Raw genomic sequence first — 24883 nt, forward strand, 5'->3', positions numbered from 1 at the left:
CAGAATTGTGATCTGATATCTACTGAATACTAAAGAAGGAAGCTATTCAATTCAGTTGGCAACACTCCTTCACCTCATAGGTTAACTTGGGGGAAGAGACTGTCCAGATTCTATTCCCATATGGGTCTGCTGGCACCCAGACACAGGCCCAATTTTTGATCAGCTTCAGTGAATATTACTGAGCTATTCTGTTTGTAACTAAACAGGAAGAATTGCATAAGGAACCTTTTCTCAGAGGCTACCCCATTCACTCCCTTCTCCTACCACCTGCAGAGTGCCTCTGGCAACAAGACACATTTAGCCATGTATCTCACTGGGATAGACAAAAATCACATGGGTTAAAGTACATACTATCTTTTATAGGATCAGATACAAAAAAAAAGAAATCCTTTTTTATATCATACTGGGCAGTTTGTCTATCTTCTGATAGTAACCAAGGCTACTGCACAATGGTATTGTCCCCTTCTAGTGACCTTTAGCCTAATCTGTAAAGTGGGAATTTGATTCTATCTACCATGCAATGGTCTGAGAGGTTTCTGCCTCCAGATCAGCTACAGTAGTGAAGCTTTCATTAGATTGAGGGCTTCGAGAAGCACACAAGAAACAGTCCACAATGTGTTCTCTGATGTTATAATGTTAGGAACTTTATTAGCAAAACAAATAGAATCACAGACACTGCAAAAAAAGATAGAGCCAATTCTTATTGTCCAGCACTTTCATTACTCACATCATCCATTGTGGGGAACCTCAAAGTAGATAAGATGATCCATGCATACTCATGAGGTCACTGTGTTCCAATGTATCCTACTGCCCACAAGCTGGGTACTACTTTTTAGAAGAGGTTATGCCGATACTCACTGTACTTTACACATATTCAATGATGTTTTCAGCCTCCTTTCCTTATATGCACTTCCACACCTCAATTATATCGGGATTGATAACTTTGCTTTATAGTGTATTCATTAGCATTGATGCCAATTAGTTGCTGTGGTATGACTCAGACTTTGAGGCCATCATAGTCATCTAGTCTGATATTCTGCACATCACAAGCCACAGAACCTCACCTACCCACTCCTGTAACAGATCCATAACCTCTGGCTAAGTTACTGAAGACTTCAACATTACAGATAATCCACCATTTACTCTAGCTTAAACCAGCAAGTGATCCATGCTGCAAAGGAAGGTGAAAAAAAAGAAGGGTCTCTCCCAATTCGACCTGGGGGAAAATATCTTCCCAATCTCAAACATAGCAATCAGTTAAATCCTAAGCATGTCAGCAAGACTCAACAGCCAGACATCAGGAAATAATTCTTTGTAGTAACTCAGAGCCCTCCCCATCTAGTGCCCAATCTCCAGCCACTGGGGATATTTGCTGCTAGCAGCTGCAGATGGGCTATATGCCCGTGTAGGCAATCTCATGATATCACCCCCTCCATAAACTCATCAAGCTCAGTCTTGAAGCCAGTTAGAATTTTTTTTGTCCTCATTGTTCCCCTTGGAAGACTGTATCAGAACTTTACTCCTTTGATGATTAGAAACCTTCATCTAAGTATAAGACCTGTTTATATCCACTTGTTCTTGAGTCAACACTGGTACTAACTTAAACAAGTCCTCTCCCTCCCTGGTATTTAACCCCCTGATGTATTTATAAAAAGCAATCATATCTCCTGTTGGCCTTCATTTGATTAGGCTAAACAAGCAAAGCTCCTTGAGTTGACTCTCGTAAGGTGGGTTTTCTATTTCTCTGATCATCCTCATAGCCACACCTGTTCCAATCTGAATTAATCTTTCTTAAATATGGGACACCAGAACTGTACACATTATTCCAGATGAGGTCTCACCAGTGCCACGTATAATGGCAATAACACTTCCCAATCTCTACTGGAAATACCTTGCCTGTTGCATCCTAGGATTGCATAGCCTTTTCCACAGCTGCATCACATTGAAAGCTGAGTCATCCTGTGATCAACTAATACCTCCAGGTCTTTTTTCTCCTCTGTTGCTTCCAACAGATACATCCCAAACTTATAGCAAAAATTCTTGTTGTTAGTCCCTAACTGCAAGACCTTTCTATTGCTCCAGGTTTCAGGTAATCCAGATCTCCTTGTATGATATTCCAGTCCTCCTCCATATTGGCGATACTTCCCAACTTTGTGTCATCCACAAATTATATTAGCATGCTCCCACTTTTTGTCCCAAGGTCATTAATGAAAGTGTTAAATAAGATTGGTCCCAAAACCGATCTCTGAGGAACTCCACTAGTAACCTCTCCCAGTTCACCTTTCAGTATGACCTGTTGTAACCTCCCCTTTAACCAGTTCCTTATCCACCTTTCAATTCTCACATTAATCTCCATCGTCTACAATTTAACTAATAATTTCCCCTGTGGAACTGTATCAAATCTAGGTAGATTAGATCTATTGCATTTCCTTTGCCAAAAAAGTCAGTTATCTGCTCAAAGGAAGAGATTGGGTTGGTCTGGCACAATCTACCTTCTGTAAAACCATGTTGTATTTTATCTCAAATGCTGTTTACCATTATCTCCTTAACTACTTTCTCTTTCAAAATTTGTTCCAAAACCTTGCATACAATTGAGGTGAAACTAATGGTCCTGTAGTTTCCTGGATCATTTCCCCCCCTTTCTTAAAAATAGATACTATATTAACAATTCTCCATTCAAAGGGTAAAACCCCCAAACTCACAGATTAATTAAAATATGCTTGCTATTGGGTTTTCAATTTTGTGTGCCAGTTCCTTAATATTCTTAGATGGAGATTATGCAGGGCCCCGCATTGGTCCCATTAAGCTGTTTGAGTTTGACTTCTACCTTGGATGTGATAATTTCTCCTTCCACATCATTTCCATTAGCACCCTGCCACTATCCCTAATCTCCTCACTACCCTTATTAAAAACAGAGGCAAAGTATTTGCTTAGGTGTTTGGCCATGTCTAGGTTATCTCTAATCTCCATCCCTCCCTCAGTGCTTTGCGGTCCCACTTCTTCTTTCCTGGTTTTCTTTTTATTTATATGGCTGTAGAAATGTTTAGTGTTGGTTTTAATTCTCTTTGCAAGGCCCAGCTCTGCTTGGCTTATGGCAGTTCTCACTTTTCCCTACACTTTCTGACCTCCAAGAATAGCTTCTCTTGTTGATCCTTCCCATGTTCCATTCCTTGTAGCATTTTTGCTTTCTTTTGATCACCTGTTTGAGATGCTTGGTCTGCAACCCTTCCCTATGGATTTTCCCCCCTTGCTTCAGATAGCTTCTGCAACTCTGATTTAAAATCATTCAAATCCTCCTCTATATTCAGATCCTTGTGTTCTTCAGACCAGTCCACTTCCATCACCAATTCCCGTCATTTTTTTAAAGTTTGCCCTTTTGAAATCAAGGACATCTCACTGCAGACCTACATTTGGTTATCCTTCCGTTTAGGTTAAACTGAATTAGCTCAATTACACTCAACATCCTTTAAACTTTCCCTAAAATTCCAAAAGTATATTCTTGTGGTGTCCTACTTTACATTTTCCCAGCACATAACAATTTTGTTTACTGTCATAAGGTCTTGTGTCTGGTTATGCTAAGCTACCTGCCATACAGGCCTGAGGCCCATAGATCCTCGGGGTACAGTCTTATCATATTTATGCCTTATCTATATAATCTCTATATATGGCATAATTTATATCTATGGCTCTTACCCATATGGCAGGCTACAGCCTGGACCACGTATACCTACAGGTTCCTGAGTCTACTGCTGCGTCCAGGTTAATTAAGCTCATTATTTAGCTCACTTATCAAGTACGAGCAAGGTTTTAACAGATTTCAGTAGGCTAGACTATAACCTTACAATGTGCCCTGAATAAAGAGCAGCAAGTAGCAGTGCTGCCCCAGGAGCAGAGCAGGGACTGGAATTTTACAATCCACTTCCCACTTGCCTGGAGAGTGGGGGGCAAGTGAGCTGATTCAGCTTCTCCTGGCTCAGCTTCTCCTAGATCATCTTCTCTCCCCCATGTGCCATCTCATCTGTATTGATCAGTGAATTGGTGGGGCGAGGGTGGAGCCAGAACCTCTGACCCTTCCTGCCACTCTCCGCCCATGGGATTGGGAATAGCAGCTCACTGGCAGCTGCCCTTCCCTACTCCCCGGTACACTACTATCTGCAATACAAGTAAGAAATGCAGGGGAGAAGAGGGGCTTAAAGCATAATGAGCCCTGCATATATCGCAAAGGTCACAATCTTCACGAACGTGTGGGAGGCTTTCTTGAAGCCAGTGAAACCTCCTGTCATGCTGTGATTTTTCTCTCTTCTTCTACTCTGTTCAACCCTTAATTCACTCTCTCCCCACCCTCTCTTTCTTCCTGTAACCCCTCTATCACTCTCTTTACTTCTTATCCGCTGCCAGCGCTGATACACTACCATAGGTCAGTGTAAAGGGATGCAACTATAGCCTGAAATAAAACTACTGAAAAACACAGCACAAATGTTCAACATTTCAGAGGAAGCTGGATGGTTTTCTCCTTCTGCCCTAGGATTTTTATTGTTACATGGTGCGCATACCCTGTTTGAGCAGGTGCTTAAACACTGACTACCGTAGCCTCTATCCAGTAAGGCACTTACGCATGTGCTTAACTTTAAGGATGAGAACAGTAATGACAATGGAATTAGTCACATGCTTCAAGTTAAGCACATGCTTAAGGGTTTTGCTTGGTTGGGGTCTATATAAATTACACTCAGGGAACTATTGGACCCATTTTGTGATATGGTTTAAACAAGAGTAAAACCACAGCATCTAAAAACCATGACTCTTTTATATTTAAAACTCAGTCTTAAAACAGTTCTTTTCTACAATTTAGGAACGGATCCAAAATGCTAGAATATCTTCTCTGGCTCGCCGACAACCATGTGGCCCTATTCCTACAAAAAGCAGCTACTCTGAACATTTCTTTTGTGAGTGTTGCAATCTTATTAGATTGCAACCTTGTCCCTTCGGAACCTTCCACTGGCTCCTCTCCCCACCACATCAAGTTTATTCTTGCCTACAAGAACCTGCTCCTCCCTATTTATCTATGTCCATTTCTGTTGCCTCCTGTTCCCTCCACTCCACCAGTGATGTCAGATTAGCAACCCATTTCATCCGTAACATCTACATACTGTCCCCCAAGCATGAAATGTCTTTCCTCAGCTGGTCCACAAGGCCACTACTATCTCTAAATATCTGTTGAAGATCCACTTCTACCATCTCTGTATAAAAATGTCTTTTGAAGACCCTCTGCTACCACAATGCCTTCTAAAAAAATTAACCGGTTGATTGTGGAAAGGTGGGAGAGTACATAGGGGGAGTTGATGTATTTGATCAAAAGAAAAGCACTGTTACAGTATTAAAACATTGAACAACCAGGATATAGTCAATTACCTAAACAACCATATATATCATCCCTTTCCTCTATACCCACTTCTGTACATTTTTATCAGAATATGATTTTTTAAAAATCCAAAAACACAATACCAAAGGGTTATTTTCTCCAGTTATCAGCAACCGAAACACCTTGGATTGTCATTGAAAATCCAAAACATTTTGGCAAAAATGGATTTTTTTTTCACAGAAGTTTCCAGTTCATCAAAACATTTTTCTACTGAGTAATGTTTTGACCAGCTGTACTGTTTTATCTTTTAGGAATGGGAGCTGTTTGAGGCAAACACTGTGCCTCCTTTTATATTTCTGTGGAACCCAGCATGTTCTGGCTCCTACTTGGAAACAAACCATAAACAAAAATGGAGATGACCAAATCAGATTGCTGCTATGGGAAAAGGATTTCCAGCTTCACTGATGTGGACCACAGCATGTTCCGACGTGCTTTCATGTTCAAGAACACCAGTGTCACAAGATATACAAGCTGAAATTATTTTCAGCTCAATCATTATGCCTCAGAAATTAATTACTATAAATCAGGAAAATTCTAGACCGTCGTAAAGGCTGTGGAGACTGAGTTTTGCAAATCTATGGGGGATTTGTCGTGTTATTGCTCATTTCTAGTTTAGCAACAAACAGAAAATTATAGTGTTCAAGGTATTTGATTTGCCTTTGATTTCCTCAGTTCCTCTTTAAACTCACAATCTGTATAAACCATAATGAAGCTCTATGTCCACATTGACTTCTTGCTGCCAAGACTATTATTGTGAGGGCTTGGGAATGATGCACTCATGTTTGACAGTCTGAAAGGCTAGACAGAGTAGGATTTCTCTTGATTGTGGACAAACTATGGCAGGAAAATTGTTGGATCCACAAAATGATAAGAGAGCTGAGATCCAAGAGGAGAACCAAAAACCCTCCTCCCTTGTCCCACTTTTTTCATGCCTACTTAGTAGGCCACTTCTGTTCCATGCTCCCTGCAAGGGACTGATCTAAAGTCTACTGAAGTCAGTTGAAAGATTCCCATTGAATTTAAGAGGCTTTTAGCCTGGCTTCAGATTTCTGATGATAACATTTTATTTAGTGAAGGGAGTGGCTGAAGGCTAGACTGATCTCTCATTGTGGACTGGAAGGATTCTGTATGTTATGTTGCTGCTTCCTGTACTTGAAGGTGAAGCACTCTGGGGCTAGTACATTCCAGGGACCACAGACCTAGTCTGAAACTCCAGGCTAAAGTTTAAGTTTAAATTCCTTACAAGTTTTGTCTTGAGTTTATCAGTGGGTGGGAATTTGGGGTGGGGGGCAATTTTGTCCTAAATCACAATGTGCTTTGGCATCATTTATCTTGTGCTTTTGAAGAACAATTTCAACAAGAATCCAATACAGAAAAGATGATGCAGGTTTATAACTGCAAAGAGATGATGCTCAGCAAAGCATTTAATAAAGACACACTGAAACTAACAAGAAACTAACACCTCTGTAAAATGAATAGTAACTTATCACAATATAAGCAAGATTACATTTTTTGGGTACATAAAATTTCGATCTCTTCCTAGACGTAGCAAGATTTCTTACTGGGGAAGCTATTAATTGCTCCCTTAGTGTTATCAGAGGGAATTCTGTGTGTAACACTTGCATTTTAAAGTTAGCCCTGCTCCCTGTGAGATGATTTAGGGTGCTACAAGGATAATAACAAATGTAACAGGATGAAACTCAGAAAAGGAAAATTCAGATTAAATATCAGGAAAAGCTTTCTGACAATTAAAGCAATTAGGATATTCTCTCAGAGGAAGAAGTGAAACCCTCTTATTTGAGTCATTTAAAACTAAGTTATTTTGCACTAGACAATGTTCTGGAGAGAACCATCTTGCATTGACAGGGAGGATAAAATCTTGGCTCCATAAAAATCAATGGCAAAACTCCCAATGACTCTAATGGAACTAGAATTTCATCCTTGACCCTTTAAAATTCCTCTTGTCCTGAAGGATTTCCTGTCCTGTAAGGTGAATAACACTGAGTTCCTAAAAGAGACACTCTTTTAATGCAGTAGAAACCTTAAAGGGCTGGGAATATATTATTATCCCTGTCTCTCATTTCTGTGCTTCATTTCCATTTCCGATTCAAAAACAGACCAAACATTCTGTATTGTGAAGTATTTTGCTGGTAAAGTGTGTGCATTCTTTCGGCATGCAGTACTGGGGAAAAGTCACAGCTTCATCTACTCATTTTAAAAAGCACCACCTTGTCCCAGTTGGGGCAGGTCACTTTGAGACTTGGCCCATTTCAAATTCAATTAGGTTCTTTTTAATTAGCTAGAATTTCAATAACTCTTATTAGATCCCTTGAGAAGTTGTACCCATTCTCTAGTGGATCTGATGAGAGTTTCAACCCTAGCAGTTATGCAGGGGGCAGACTGAACAAAATTACAACACAACAAAATCATTTAAAAAGACACAATAAGCCTTGAAATCATACTTCACAAGCACTTTCCTAGTGTGTTCTGGATCCGAATTCCCTTCCTCTCCAACCACGCGTAGGAGGAGGGAGGTTATTTTATCTAACAGCATTCGTGAGACTGGTACTGGTATGCGGTGTCCACTTCTGGTGTCCACATTTTTAAAAGGATATTTTTTCCACACACAAAAATTATTCAGGAGGTAGAAAAATGCCTTATAATAGAGTTAAGGAGCTCAATCTGTTCAGCTTATCAAAAAGGAGATCAAGAGGAACCTTGACTACGATATATAAGTATCTTCACAGGAAGCAAACACCGAGTACTAAATGACACTTCAAACAAGCAGAGAAAGGCATAAGAAGAATCAGTCTGGAAGTTAGAGCCAGACTAATTCAAACTAGAAATAAATCACAATTTTTAAGAGAGGGTGATTAACCTTTGGAACAAACGACTAAGGGAAGTGTTGGATTCTCCATCTCTTGAAATCTTCAGACCAAGATTGGATGACTTTGTAGAAGATAGGCTTTACTCAAACAAGTTATTAGGCTCAATACAGGGGTAACCGGATGAAATCTATAGACTGTGTTATACCAAGTTGGGTGAATAACTGATTTTTTTAGCTGTGGCAGCTGTGAAAAGCAAACTAATAAAAACCAATCGATGTGACCTGAACCAAATCTAAAAATTGTGATGTATTTCAGCAAATTGAAAAAATATGAATGACTATGATGTGCTACTATGAATGACAGTGAATAACCAGAGAGAGAAAGTGAGAATGACTTTATAGCTTGTTGGTTGGGGCACTCACCTAAGATGTGGGGCACCCAATTTCCAGCTCCTGCTCCAATGTCTCTTTAATGATTTATACAAAATAACTTCAACAGATGAGATTGAGAGACTCCCTCATGTCCCAGTGGTGAGTGCACACACCTACAATATAGGATGTGCTGGTTCAAATCTTTTCTCTACATCAAGTGGAGGTGGGAACTGAATGTGTGTCTCTCAGATCCCAGGTGAATGACCTAACCTTTTAGCTAAGTGGTTATAAGGGAGGTTAACTCCAACTCTTCTGCCCATTTGTGTTCCAAAATTTGTTTTGTGAGACTGAAACTATGTGACAAATTCATATTAAAAACAAGAATACTTTCGGGTTGACCAAAACTGCATTTTTGGGTGAGTAAATTATTCATCCTTTACAATTTGCCCAGCTCTAATATTATACAAGAGGTCAGATTAGCTGATCTATTAGTCCCTTGTGGTCTTCATAAAAATCTATGAACAGATGAATACAGTGTACATAGTACGGATGAATGACCACTTTTGGCATGAATACGGATATCTAAGTACATATACCTGAGTGCACATGGAATATATGTGTTTGAGCATGATTAATTACATACACATGATTAAAAGCTCCTCCCAAAACACTTATTTCAAGCAAAATCTAGTTGCATGAATGTTCAGAGAAATGTAAATCAAACAACTAAAAATCTTATGGGTTTACATCACAATTTGAGTTTCATGGAGCAAATGGAATACCATGTGATGCAGATGACCAGTCCCTGAGCTTGAAAACCAAATCATTTCAGGAATACTCACAGAGAATTGTCTGTGAGGAATGTATAGGATGAAATTTGTTTGCACTTGACAGTCACTTTTGCATAAGGATCAAATTACATCTGTGGACATTTCACAAATAGGAAAAAGGGAGTTCACCTAGCTGTGATCATTAAATTGAACAGATTCCCTGAGAGACATCACAATTAACTGATCATTTCCATGAGACCTGATTAAGTGGCGCATGCTGTATTCAACCCCCTCCCTCCCCCACACCCTGTTGCCTGTGTTACTAATAAGGCCTTATTTTATTAAACATGAAAAGGTTTTGAAAATCTTACTTCCTATTCTTGCTGTTGTTTACATTTGTTTACATTCAGATTTGACCATGACATTAGAGTCTTCTCTTGTTAGCTAGTTTCATATTATCTGACTAGAGGGGTAAATAAAAGTCATTCAAATTCTTGTGATTCAGACATAAATTAACCTCTCACAGTTCTGGAAAACTGTCAAAAGGCAGGGGGGATTTCTCTGCCAAATCTGCTTTCCATCATACAAACATCACACACTCACAGATCTAGCTGAACCTCGCCAACATGTGGTGATCTGAACTCTCAGTCAATCATAGGGCTTTTTGTTTGTTTTGTTTTCAAAGCAAGATGGTGGTGTTTTATCCGAGATTCCTTCTCTCTCTCTCCCCACCAGGGTACGAGGACACCTTATGCAGAGAGATCACTAAGCTGAAAAGCACTTTAACAAGCTGAGATGGAAGAAGCAGTGTTTATCATGCTATTTTCCTCCCAGTTGCCCTCATTTCTGGACTTTTTCTCCTCATCAGCCCTTGAGGAACTGCACAGAAATAAATAAATAATTGGAACTCTCTCTCTGGCAGGGCTGAGACCACTTTTATTCAGCCAAAACTGAATCATGCTAACTTTACTGAGATGCTTCAGTTTCTTTCATTTATGAACTGTGGAGCTGACTAAAGAATCAGATGAATTGACGAGCCAGCACTACCAGGTTGGCTGAATGCTCTGGGATTTTTTTCTTTAAAAAATGAAATGAAAGATGTGACTGGAAAACAGATGAGGGGGATAAGGGCACAATAAATGAAAGGCAAGGGAGAGGAGGATGAGAGAGGGGAGGAGAAAAAAGACCAAGACCAGAAAGATCAAGAATCAGGCAAATCACACTAGGCTACATTTCTCAAAAGCTGGGAGTGGGACTAGTTATCTGAATGCTACTTAGGGGCTCTGGCTGGAGTAGGGCAACCAGATTTTCAAAAGAGGAGTTTGACTGCACGCAGGTTGTCTGAGCACCAAGCAGTGACAGCAACCAAAGGGGCATAGTGGCGGTCAAAGGACACAGGTGAATTTCAGACAGAATCTGCAGAAGCTCCCAGGAGCTGCCTCAAAATCAGTCATGTCAGAAACACAACCAAGCTAGGCGTCACCCATTGAAGTACGTGAGCCTCATCACTGCTCTCTCAAAACAGACAGCAACTGTAGTAAGTGTTTTTGAATGGCAGATGAACAAATAGGACTCGCTGAGGTGAGAGGTTACAGGATGAGCACAGAGGAGCAGAGCCGGGTTAGGATGGGGACAAGGAGGGATGAAGGTGGAAAGGGGTGAGGGCATTAGTAAAAGGGCTGGTGGGGAAGGGAGCACTGAGAAGGGGCAGCATGTGCCCATTTTGCACGTGTATGCTACTTCCCGAGACACCTCAGTGCAGGGAGGTGGCAGGAAAAGCAGACCAAGTCTCAGCGAAGGAGGGGCCCGCACCCACCCAACAGGGCCTATGAGCCTCAGAGCACCTTTCTCTACCTCACTGAGGCAAGGTCATGGAGAGGTGCAGACTCCTTCCTGAGGCCACCAAGGCCATGTGAGATTACTGCGAGGAAAAGGGCGAGAGGCCATCTGAGAGGAGCCAGGCTCCTCCACTTCCCAATCAGAGTCAGTACAGGCCTCATAACCCTTCTCACCTGGTCCTTTTGGTGGATCTTCCGCTCACATCAGCCAGTCTGCTGCCTCTGTGTACCTAGAGGGCACCCTAGTGTTAAGGTTATAACCCACAGGGTGACAGACCGCTTTAGCTTCTCTATAGATAAAGAGACTAGACTACAGATTATGCAGGAATCCTGTGCCATAATGAGATTCTCCTCAGTACTGGGTATGGCAGGTAGTGCAAATATCTCCCTGACGGGGCCAAGAGGAAACAATGCAATGTATAGAAACAATAAATATACCAAACGCATGAATCCTGGCAGCTGTTTCGCTCACAAAGATGGTGTCCATAGTTGTGAAATATCCAGGACCCTGCCACACGACTCCTACGTCTTGCCAATGACCCCACCAGCACAAAGTTCATGCTGAGATGGAGGGATTGTGAGCGCTCCCTAGCCAGCTCATTCTCAAGGATAGGTCAGAGCTGTAATTAAAGCATCACTTTCTGGTCAGTCTCGTTGTGCTTCCCCTTGCATCTTTCATTCAGGGTTTTTCCACTTCCCATATAATCTGTGCCTGCGCCAGTTCCTGTGGATATGCCACTCCCTCATAGTGTCTGAGAACAACCTGCTCTTGCCACAGGAACTCATTAGCACATGTACGTCACTAATTTCCGCATGCTAATATCACCCTATTGTGCATTTCTGCTCGGCAGCCAGGCTGTTTGTATGAGTGCTTCTAAAAATCTCTCCAAGCACCAGGTGACTGAGCAATCTGAGGCCTAGTCAAACAGCAATTTTGAAAATCCTCTGGAAATCAATTCGCACTTCAGCGTGCCCCAGAAATGGCTATTTGTGCTTCCCTAAGCTTATGGCCATGTGACCATGTTTTCCAAGAATGAGCACCACCTACATTCTGCTTTGAAAACCCCCTTTGTTTTCACAAGAGACTGATGGTGGGGGACAGAATCCTCCACAGAGCTTTCAACAGAGGCCTTTTGAAAAGCTCCCTGTTATTCTCTTTCTGGTACAAAAATACTTATTCACCTCACAAGGCTGTTTGCGAGGGTTAATTAGGGCATGTTTATCTATCTATTTTATCTGTCATTTATATATTTATATTCAGGCTGTCAAATAATCACAGTTAACTCACACAATTAACTAAAAAAATTAATTGCAATTAAAAATATTAATCACGATTAATCGCACTGTTAAACAATAGCATATAAATTGAAATTTATTAAATATTTTTGAATATTTTTCTACATTTTCAAATATATTTCTATTACAACACAGAATAAAAGTGTACAATGCTCACTTTATATTGTTTTTTATTACAAATATTTGCACTGTAAAAATGATAAACAAAAGAAATAGTATTTTTCAGTTCACCTCATACAAGTACTGTAGAGCAATCTCTTTATCGTGAAAGTGTAACTTACAAATGTAGATTTTTTTTGTTACATAACTGCACTCGAAAACAAAACAATGTAAAACTTTAGAGCCTATAAGTACACTCAGTCCTACATCTTGTTTAGCCAGTTGTTAAGACAAACACAGGAGATATTGCTGCGTGCTTCTTATTTACAATGTCACCTGAAAGTGAGAACAGGCATTTTTGTAGCCAGCATTGCAAGGTATTTACATGCCAGATATGCTAAACATTCGTACACCTCTTCATGCTTCAGCCTCTATTCCAGAAGACATACTTCCATGCTGATGATGCTCATTAAAAAATAATGTGTTAATTAAATTTGTGCCTGAACTCTTGGGGGAGAATTGTATGTCTCCTGTTCTGTTTTACTCATGAATTACTCATTCTGCCATATATCCATATTATAGCAGTCTTGGATGATGACCCAGCACCTTACTCATTTTAAGAACACTTTCACTGCAGATTTGACAAAATGCAAAGAAGGTACCAATGTGAGATTTCTAAAGATAAGCTACAACACTTGATGCAAGGCTTAAGAATCAGAGGTACCATTCAAAATCTGTTTGGGACAGGGCACGCAGTGCTTTCAGAAGTCTTAAAAGAGCAACACTCAGATGTGGAAACTACAGAACACAAACCACCAAAAAAGAAAATCAACCTTCTGCTGGTTGCATCTGACTCAGACGATAAAATGAACATGCGTTGGTCCGCTCTGCTTTGGATTGTTATCGAGCAGAACCCACCATCAGCATGGACGCATGTCCTCTGGAATGGTGGTTGAAGCATGAAGGAGCACATGAATCTTTAGCGCATCTGGCATGTAAATATCTTCCAACAACAGCTCCAATAGTACCATGCAAACACCTGTTCTCACTTTCAGTTGACATTGTAAACAAGAAGTAGGCAGCATTATCTTCTGCAATGTAAACAAATTTGTTTGTCTGAGTGATTGGCTGAAGAAGGTCTTACATTTTTTATTTTTGAATGCAGGTTTTTCTTGTGAATAATTGTACATTTGTAAGTTCAACTTTTATATAAGAGATTGCACTACAGGAACTGTAATAGGTGAGTCAAAAAATACTATTTCTTTTGTTTTTTAGAGTGCAAATATTTGTAATCAAAAATATGAAGAAAGCACTGAACACTTTGTATTCAGTGTTATAACTGAAATCAATATATTTGAAAACGTAGAAAACATCCACAAATATTTAAATAAATGGCATTCTATTATTGTTTAACAGTGCAAGTAATCAAGATTATTTTTTTAATTGTGTGATTAATTGTGATTATTTTTTTAATCGCTTGACAGCCCTAATTTTTATATTTATCTATTGATTTATCTGAAATGAATTCTGCAGGATCCCTGCATATTACCAATTACAGAATCAGGGCTGATGGCTGAGCCAGACCTAGACCCAAAAATCCAAGGAAGTTTGCCTCTGTTTCTGAACTTTGTAGTTCACTTCTTTATATAGAATTTTGAAGTTGTTGGATGAAAGTTGTTATGTGCACAGTATTTTTACTACTACTAAAGGATGAGACCATAGTGTCAGCGTTGCTGTCAAATTATGGCAAGAAATACTTCCTTATTTCATCTCTGAAACAATTTTTGGAAAATAATGGGATAATTAAGCACCACTGTCAGGGTTCCTTCCCCACTCTGAACTCTAGGGTACAGAAGTGGAGACCCACATGAAAGCCCCCTAAGCTTATTTCTACCAGCTTAGGTTAAAACCTGGTATACTGCCACCACCAAGTGATTTAACAAGAAACAGGGAAAGGACCACTTTGGAGTTCCTCTTCCCCCAAAATATTCCCCCAAGACCTTATACCCCCTTTCATGGGGAGGCTTGAGAATAATATCCTAACCAATTGGTTACAAAGTGATCAAAGACCCAAACCCCGGGGTCTTTGGACAATGGAAAAATCAGTCAGGTTCTTAAAAAAAGGATGTTATTAAAAAGAAAATGTAAAAGTCATCTCTGTAAAAGCATGATGGAAAATAACTTTACAGGGTAATCAGATTCAAAGATCCCAGAGGAACCCCCCTCGCCTTAGTTTCAAAGTTACAACAAAAACAGGGATCAACCTCCCTCTAGCAAAGGTAAAATTGAGAAATTAAAGATAAACTAACACGCCTTGCCTGGCTGTTACTTACAAGTTTGAAATATGAGAAACTTATTCAGAAAGATTTAGAGAACATGGATTGATGTCCGGTCTTTCTTAGTCCCAAGAGCGAACACACACCAAAAACAAAGAGCACAAACAAAAGTCTCCCCCAACCCTCCCACGATTTGAAAGTATCTTGTCCCCTTATTGGTCCTTTGGGTCAGGTGTCAGCCAGGTTACCTGAGTTTCTTTACAGGTAAAAGGATTTTTGTGCCTCTGGCCAGGAGGGATTTTATAGTATTGTATACAGGAGGGTTGTTACCCTTCCCTTTATAGTTATGGCAACCACTTTGTAGTATGGGGAGGAAGGCTAAAATCCTAAGAAATGCCCCCTTAATTACTTTAATGTTCAGGGTGTGGTCCTGTTGAGAATCAGGCCTTCTGCTTTTTATCAGCGGTAAGCATCTTAATCTGGTTTTCCTCCCCTCTCTCAAAATCATAATCTGATCCAGAGAGCATTTTTATTTTTGTAAAATTAATCTGTTTAGGCAGACAGAGTTTAATTTCCCTTGTACGCACTAATCAAAATTGTAGAGGAGTTCCTTCCTCTTCTCCTGTGTCCTACACTTCCAAAAGGGTTATGGTTGTTTTCTGCAGACTCCTTCTGTAGGGAACGTCATATTAGCCCCCTTTGGAAGCAGTGTAGTCAAAATCTGCATTTAAATGAAGATATTTAGAAAAATAAAACACAAGGAAAGTTGAAGCTATTGATTTTTTTTTCTCTCAATGAGGCATTTTATGACAGATTTTATTGAAAGTTCCACTGTCTGTCTAAAATAACAGAAGTATTCTTATGGGGAGCCAAATGCAACTACACCAAATGTAACTCTGTTTCTCTCACTGTAAGTATAACTTTTATGTTTGTTGTCAAGGTGACATTCTGTGCCTTTCATAGCCACACTTTGCACTTCTAATCCAAGGCTCTTGAGCAATTTACCAACTTTAATGATCATTCTTAGTTGTTTGTATTATCGTAGCACCGAGAAACCTCACAAAGACCAGAGATAAAATTTTCAAAAGACCTCAGTGACTTAGGAGCTGTGATGCTTCTCAGGGTCCCCAGGACTGTGTGTCGCCTTGCTGCCATCTGCCTCCAGCATGAAGGATCTTGCTTATGACTGCTTGGTATTAGCTCACTAACACAATCAGCCTGTCAACGCTTAAGCACTCTCCTCTGGGTCATGCCAACCCTGCAGGTTGACAATAGATAGACCCCAGCCCCTGATTCCCCTCCAAGTGTCCCTCTGTGGTATCCACTCCCAATCACTGAATACCCACACAAATCCAAGATCCTCCATTCCCCAAAGGAACCGTATATCCCACTTTACCAGTTTTATCTTTGACTGCCGCTACTGTATCACCCATAATATCAAACATAATTAAATGTACTGAAGAAAGAATTGAGATTCAAACAGAAATGAATGTTAGTGATGGAAACAAATGGCTACTTATGAAACAAAATATACAACATGAACTAGGGCCTCAGCCCAAAATTCAGTCTTTTGCAGCGTTTGCCGGCCCCAAGGAGCCAGAACTCAGTCTTTCATGAAGCACCCACTCATCAAAGTACCTCTTAATGAATAGATGCTGAGTGCCTTTCCCTATCCTGTGATATAGTGTCAGTCTTTTGTCTTTATTCACAGACAGGGCTTCGTTGTCATATCATTCCTTTTCAATTCCAAGTGGTTTCACTGTTTATAGTTGATCTTTGATGGTTTTCCATTGACTTTGCTGGGTTGGTGCAAAGGTAAACAATTTACCGCTGCTCTGCCCTGCGCCACAAGGGCTAGAGCTTTTTTGTGTACTGTGTTGGGTGCCCGCCCGACCCAAGGGCTGGGCCCCTAACAATTTACCGCTGCTCTGCCCTGCGCCACAAGGGCTAGAGCTTTTTTGTGTACTGTGTTGGGTGCCCGCCCGACCCAAGGGCTGGGCCCCCTCTAACTTTGTCATTGCTCTGCCCTGCCCAAAGGGCCGGAGCCCATAGAACTGTAACTGTGTTTGTCGGTGCCCGCCTGCATCAATGGTGGGCGCCATTGACTTTACCTGTGCTCAGTCCTCTCCATAGGGACCGAACGTCCCCGGACGGTGGGCCGCGGGTCCAAGGGGCCGGACCCGCAGAGGACAGGACGAGGCTGGTGTGGCTCCCCTCCTCCACAGGGAGGGTTGAGCCCCGGCAAGCTCCGTCACACCCTCTTGTGCTATGAAGTGCACTGTACAAACCCAAAGTAATAGACAGTCCATGCCCCAAAGAATTTATAATATAAATAGACAAGACAGACAAAGGGTGGGGAGAAGGAAGTATTAGTATCATACTCATGTTTACAGCTAGCAAAAATTGGAATTTCTGCCCTGAATTGAAAAGATAAATTGGAATATCAAATTATTCTGTGGAATGAAATATTTAAAAAAAATAATTCTGAAATAACAAAATGTCTTGTTTCAGCATTTTGGACTAAAAGGAAACATCTCGGTTTTCACAAATCAAACCATTTTCTTTTGCTTTTCTGGACTTATATAAAACATTCCCTTTCAAGCTAGTTTAGTGATAAACTAGGGGTGTATGGGTTGTGAGGGAGGGGTAGTACCTCTGATGGGGGAGCAGTCGTACTCCTAGGAGTAGCTCATCCACTTTGGTCCCCAGTTGACACCCAGCTCTCACCTGCGGCTCCAAGTAGCTGTTAGCATACGACAGCGGCCACACCCCAGAAACCGTTTCTACTGGTGGGCTAAACCAGGTGAGGGTAGCCGATGAGTCTGAGAACCTCGGTGAGTTAGGGCCTGTCTACCCATTGCATGCGAAGGCTGGATCCGGCTGACTGAGGAAACCTGGTTAACGGTCAAGGATGTAGGTTGACAGCAAGCGCTGTGGAACGCTCAAGAGCACACAAGACACGAGGCGTCCTGGTCACCGCTGCGCCCTGCCCTTCTCCAGCTGTCTCGACTCTTGCCTGCAACTGGATATAGATAGGAACTGGGAAGAGAGAGTGAGGCTGACGTAGCACAACTCTCCCTCACTTTAATCCAATTCACGTGCAAGTCTCGACATCATGTCAATCACAATAATCAGTCCTGTGACGATGGGCGACGATAAAGCAGCAGGTGTGGATATACTGGGAGCTGTAGCCCGCGGACCTGCACACAGGCGGCTCAGGTATAATGGTCGTTCCTCACTGACCGAAGCAGCAGTGGAGGCCCGGCTTCTTCTTGAGTGACTGAGCAGCCCATCAGGATTGCACTGCTCAACCTCCGTAGAATGAGGAGGGGCTAGAAAAGGTGCCCTAAACATTGCCTGCTTCACCTTACCCCTGGCCAGCATACCGGGCTGGGGGGATCCCACAAAAGCGGTCGAACAAAACAAAACTTAGAGTGACACGATCACCACTGGCCCATGGATGTGCACACGCTACTGGACAACATCATGGCAGACAGACTGGAGAGAAGAAACAGCACTTGTCGCCAGAGAGCTTGCATGCTACAACATTGACATTGCAGCCTTAGCGAAACTCGCCTTGCTAATGAAGGACAGCTGTCCAAGTCAGGCAGGCTATACATTCTTCTGGAGTGGTCGCAGCAGTGATGAGCGTCGCGAATCTGGAGCTGGCTTCACCATCAAGGATCATCTTGTTTGAAACTTGCCAGTCCCCCAAGGGTGTGAATGACCAACTATGACAATGCAGCTTCCATTCAAAAAGGAAAACAAGCTACTTTGATCAGCGTGTACACCTCACAATGACAACCCAGAGGATGTGAAGGATAATTCTACGAAGAACTAGATGCTCTGCTACCATCAGTGCACCGCACAGACAAGCTGATCCTGCTTGGCGATTTTAACACAAGAGTCAGATGCGATGCCGCACCTGGGAGGAGTCATCGGGAAAAATGGAGTGGAAAGTGTAACAGCAATGGCCTGTGTGATACAGCATGGCCAGAGGGCAGCATAAGAAGTGTTAGCAGGAGCCTTATCCTGCCAAGAGGAAAGGTTGCTTTAGATTAACTAGAACAGCTGTGGCCAATTAGAGCACCTGACTCCAGTTAGAGCTACCTACTCCAGTTCATCCAGTCATGGATATAAACCCGGCTTCAGTCAGACAGGTGTGTGGTAGTTGAAGGAGAAAGGTTGGATTAGAGCAGAGTACAGATTGCAGAAGAGAAAGAGTTTCCAGAGAGAAATAGATGTTTGGAGGAGTGCCTGCGGTGGATGGGAAGCCCAACAGAAACCCTAGGTAAGGGGCACCAGGCTTGTATAGAAGAGAGGCGAGAAGCCCTTCACAAGCTGACGGTTATGAGAGGGAAGTAACCCAGGGGAAGAACCGCTAGTCAGTGGTTCACCACACCCAGGCCCCTGGGTTGGGACCTGGAGTAGAGGCGGGCCCAGGTCCCTCCTTCTCCACTCCCTCCTCCAAGGACACTAGGGGAATGAGTCAAGAAACTGGTTCAGAGGCAAGCAATAGCGCCCTGAACCTACCCCGGAGAAGAGAAAGCGCGAGACCCAGAGAACAGTACCGGCAATTTGCCACACCTGTTACTACTGAAAACTTGTGCAGCACATGACCTTCTGATCACCAATACGGTCTTCCACCTCCCTACCCGTAACAGGACTTCGTGGATGCATCCCCGTTCCAAGCACTGGCATCTGATCAACTATGTCATCATCAGGAGAAGGGACAGACAAGATGTCAGGATTACAAAAGCTATGTGCGGCGCTGATTGTTGGACAGATCACAGACTCATAGTATCCAAAATGAAGCTCTGTATCATGCCGAAGAGACGACCACAAGGCTGTAAGGCTCTCAAAAGGATCAATGTGTTGAAGCTGAAGAACAGCCGCATCACTGAAAATATAGCGCAAGACCTAGAGAATGAGCTTGTTGATCTTCGTATTGAGGATGACACTGAGAAAGACTGGGAGCGATTCTGCAACACTGTCCATACAGCTGCATCGAAGGTATTGGGGCCCTCCACATGCAGGTGGCAAGACTGGTTTGAAATCCAGGCCTTACTTGCTGAGAAGCACTGCCTGCATCATGCATATCAAAACGACCCATCGTCAGCGGCAAAGAAAACCGCCTTTATCAACGCTCGCAGAACAGTACAGAACCGACTGCGCAAAATGCAGGACTTGTGGCTGAGCACCAAAGCAGATGAAATACAGGCGTATACGGACAGGAATGACTATAAGCAGTTCTATGAAGCCCTCAACACACTCGATGGTCCACAGTCTTCTGGGAACTTTCCCCTCCTGAACTCTGATGGCACTGTGCTCCTTACAGAGAAGACGCAGATTCTCCAGAGATGGGCTGAACATTTTGAAGCAGTTCTCAACTGCACCTCAAGTCATCAATGATGAGGCCACTGACAAGATGCCCCAGGTTGCAGTCAATGACTCCCTGGATGCTTCACCAGAAGAGGACGAAGTGAAGAAAGCCATCAACCAGCTGTCAAGTGGCAAAGCCCCAGGGTCAGATGCCATACCAGCAGAGGTTACAAAGTCGGTGGACCCGTGCTGCTATGGAAATTCACTGAGCTGTTTCAGTCCTTCTGGAAGCAGGGATCCATTCCACAGTGGAATTTCGAGATGCGATCCATTGCATGCACCTCCTTAAGAGGAAGGGCAATCGCCAGGATGCGACATCACCTCCGTGAATCTCGTGCTCATCTACAGCGGGAAAGTTTCTTGCACAGTTCTTGTTGAACTATTGAAATCACTCACACTGGACAGGGCGTACTGCCAATCACAGTGCAGCTTCTGCAAGGGACAGTTGGAGACGGCTCGTATGACCATGATCTTGCTGCCCGTCAGCTACAGGAGAAATGTCAAGCAACAGAATTGTGAACTCTGCAAAGTATTTTGTGGACCAAACAGCATTGACTCTGTCAGCTGCCAGGCCTCGTCGAGTTCATGTCGAAATGGCTGTCCAGAAGATTCTACGAATAGTAGTACCGTACCAAGTCTACATCACAATGTTATGATGGTCAATGTCCTGGATGATGGTTGAAACATCTGAGATGCCTTCCCATACCACCTACGTGTCAAAGCCAGGGTGTTGTTTAGCACCACTTCATCAAGCCTGATATTCTCTGCCACTCTGACTGATGCTTTCAACACTGCAGACGAGGAGTAGGCCTGAAGTACAGAACTGATGGGAAACTATTCAGTCCTGAGGCGGCCTGCGTGCCATCACCAAGGTAAGACACTAATTACTTCGAGACTTTCTCTTTGCTGTGCATGTGCTCTGAAGCTATACAGAGCCAGAAATTCAAGCCAGTATGGACAGTTTTTCATCTGCATGCAACAACTTCGGTCTTCACCAATTAACATTCAAGAGGCTGAGGTCCCTTGCACCGCTAGCTCCCACGCTCCGTACTCAGAACCGTCCATCCCTTAATGACAGAATTTCAGGAGCGGACTCCACTTACTACCATGGCAGTACCCCTTTTCCGAGCAGTGTCAATCGATGATGAAGTTAACTGCAGAATTGCTAAACCAGCTCTGCATTGGCCGATTGCAGCTCCAACGTCTGGAACGTCGAGTGATCGCCTACCAACGAGCTGAAGAGTCTACCGAGCACCGTGCCTTCCAATTCTGCTGTACGCCTGTTCGAGATGGTGGGACTGTCTGTTGGGTCATGCCGAAGCTCACACTTCCACATTTCCTGTCTGCGAAAGCTTCTAAAAATCAGATGGCAGGACAAAGTGCCCAATACTGAAGTCCTTACCAGAGCCAGTCTGCCGTCAGTTCACACACTGCTGATGAGAGCCCAGACCAGATGGGCCAGACATGTCATGAGAATGTCAGATGAGCGCATTCCTAAACAGCTCTTCTACGGAGAACTCACCCAGGGAAAGCACTCCCATGGAGGACAAAAGAAGTGTTTTAAGGACACGCTGAAGATCTCTCTGAAGTCCCTCGAGATCAACACCGCCACATGGGAAACCCTCGCACTGAACCGTCCAGCATGGTGCAGCCTCATTCACACAGGCAGTAATACCTCTGAGGCGAGGCGTACTGCTGAGGCTGAAAGAAAGCATGAGCTGCGCAAGTCCAGGGCTGCCCGCACATCATTGACAGTGCCATCACATGTCTGCCCGACGTGTGACAGGACGTTCCACGCCCGAATCGGCCTGATTAGTCATCTTCAGATGCACAGAGCTTGGTCATCGAACGAATGAGTTGTTGAGGTCTTCATCGACAACGATGGATGAACATCATTCATTCAGTGATAAACCATATTTGCCACATTGCCTCATGGGAGTTTCAGTTCAGATCTGATGAGCTGCCGAAAATTTCCGTTTTGTGAAAACTCCATTTTCATCAACAAATCATTCCAATGGAAAATTTCCCACCAGTGCTGCTCATCTTACAGATAGGAAAATGAGACACAGAGATAGTAAATGTCTCATGTAAAGTCATACAGGAATCCTCAGACAGAGTTGGGAATAAAACGCCAGATCACTAAGGTTTAGTACGATGGTTCAAACACAGGGCCACCCTACCATTCTGCTAATTAATGAAGCTTCAAAACACTTAGATAAAGTAGGTCAAATATTTTTGAACTTTTTTTCCATAGTTCCAGAGGAGCTAATTTACCTGCCCAAAGTCAGACAGTAAATCAGTGAAAGGCTGACTGAATGATTTCTCATCCCCTGCTCTATCCTCTAGACCACAAACTACCTTCATTTGTGAACAAACAAGAAGAGTGAACGAGTAGTAGAAAATCCGAGTGTAAGTAGCCTGGAAGGGGATAGTAGGCAGGAGAAGCTACCTGGTAGTTGACTGCTATATGTGCTTGTGTGAGCATTCATGACACTTTTCCTTTTTGCAAACTTCTCCATGAACAAATGCTTCTGTGTATGAATGTCCAGGGAAAGCATATGTAAAAAACATTGTGTGTGTTTGAAAAAAATTCACAGTTTTTATACAAATATATGTTCTTTGATACTTCATCACAATATTCACCCAGCTCTGGTCAGAAACTACGAAGACAGATGCTAAATATTGTCACTATCAAAATTAAAAACATTTTGAAATATTCTTATGGTTTACTATGAAGCGAACCCCCGACCTCAACACACTCAACACTAAAGGATTATTTGTCACATGATTCTCTCAAATATTCTGCTGAACGACGCTTTGGAGGCTTTGTAAAAAGTCTTTGTCATAAGACCATGACTCTCAAATCCCTTTCTTTGAGTGTCAAGATATGTTGCAGTACTTTGATACTACCATTTTCAGGTCAAGCTGAAACCACTAAGTTTCCCATGAGGAAGACTTTCAGAATCCCCAGAGTGCTTTTATGGGAGTGGAGGTCACAGACACTCCTTGCTCTTCCCAACCCTTCTATTACTGTGTAGAAGTTGGGAAATACACACACTGCAAAGGAAGGTAAGTATCAATATCCTCAATTTCACATGGAAAAACTATACAGAGAGGCAAACTGATTTCCCCAAAGTCACAGAGCAGAGTAGTTGTAGCTCTAAATGAAGCATCCAGATATCCCGACTCCCATTCTAGTCCTTTCTCCACAGCATCCCACTGTCTTCTGATGGAGGAACTTTGTATTTGCACTATTGTAGGAGACCAGAATTTTCCATTTAGACTCAAATCTATTTTTCCAATATGTAATTTATAGCCTGCCTCTTCTTCTACATCACATTTCAATGGATCTCTCCCATATAATGGAATCTTACTGAATATATGCAAGTCTAAGGCCTGGGCTACACTAGCGGGCGGTGTGTGTGGTTTCGAACTAAAATACGCACTTCAGCTATGCTATTCAAGTAGCTGAAGTCGAAGTATCTTACGTCAACTTCCTGGCCGTCCTCACAATGGTGAGTCGACCGCCACGGCTCCTCCGTTGACTCCGCTTACTCCTTCTGCCGAGGTGGAGTACGGGTGCCGATTTGGGGATCAATTTATTGCATCTAGACAAGATGCGATAAATCAATCTCCGATACATCGAACACTACTCGCCGATCCGGCAGGTGGTATAGACGTACCCTAAGTTACAATATCCCATTCCTGGGGGTCAGAAGAGATGACCTAGCAAAAGAAAGCAACTAACAATAAAGAGTACATTGAAGCAGACCAATCCCTATTTCACCAAAATGTCTCCTGCATCCTTGCAAGTTCCCCCAACATAACAGTAGCTTACACATTAGTGGATGGGTATAAATAGCTCCCAAGAAATTTAATTCACAACACCTTAAATCTCACTTTCAATTTGTCACTTTGCCTCAGCCCAAAGAACAACTGGTCTCAGCGCAAAACCCTAAAATTAATATCTTCTATTAATGAACAATGTAATTTTAAAATTAATAGCCAAGATCCTCAGCTCGTGTAAATCGACATAGCCTCACTGACTTTAGTGCATCTGATGAAGTGGGTATTCACCCACGAAAGCTCATGCTCCGATACATCTGTTAGTCTATAAGGTTCCACAGAACTCTTTTGATGCAGGTTTCCATGGTAATTGGTGGTTGTTTTAGGGTTGGGTTTTTTTTATTTTCTGTGTCTAGACATTTTTCCATGCTGCAGCGACACACTCCTTTGATTATAGCTACCTTTTGTACCATTTAAAATCTATAAAGAAACGTTTACACAAAGATGACGAGTAGCAAAAAACTGCAAGAAAATAACACCTAACTCGAGATGTTACGTCCATTATTCCCTGAAACAGCACAAAGAAATCTGACAAACATTTTACATATTCTTTATAAAGTGCACAAAACAAAGAAAATTAAAGAAAACCACAAACTTTTTCCTAACACAGCGACACACAAGGTGTATATTACTCTGACATTCTCTTGACAGCTACAGGATGTAACAAGGGCTTGGGTGGAAAGTTCAAACATTAATTGGAACACACCGTAAAAAAAATCAAACCAGGGAAAGAGAGTCAATTGGTTAGAATTAGGTGT

The sequence above is a fragment of the Chelonoidis abingdonii genome, chromosome 6, assembly GCF_003597395.2.
Source record: "Chelonoidis abingdonii isolate Lonesome George chromosome 6, CheloAbing_2.0, whole genome shotgun sequence".
Classification (NCBI taxonomy): domain Eukaryota; kingdom Metazoa; phylum Chordata; order Testudines; family Testudinidae; genus Chelonoidis; species Chelonoidis abingdonii.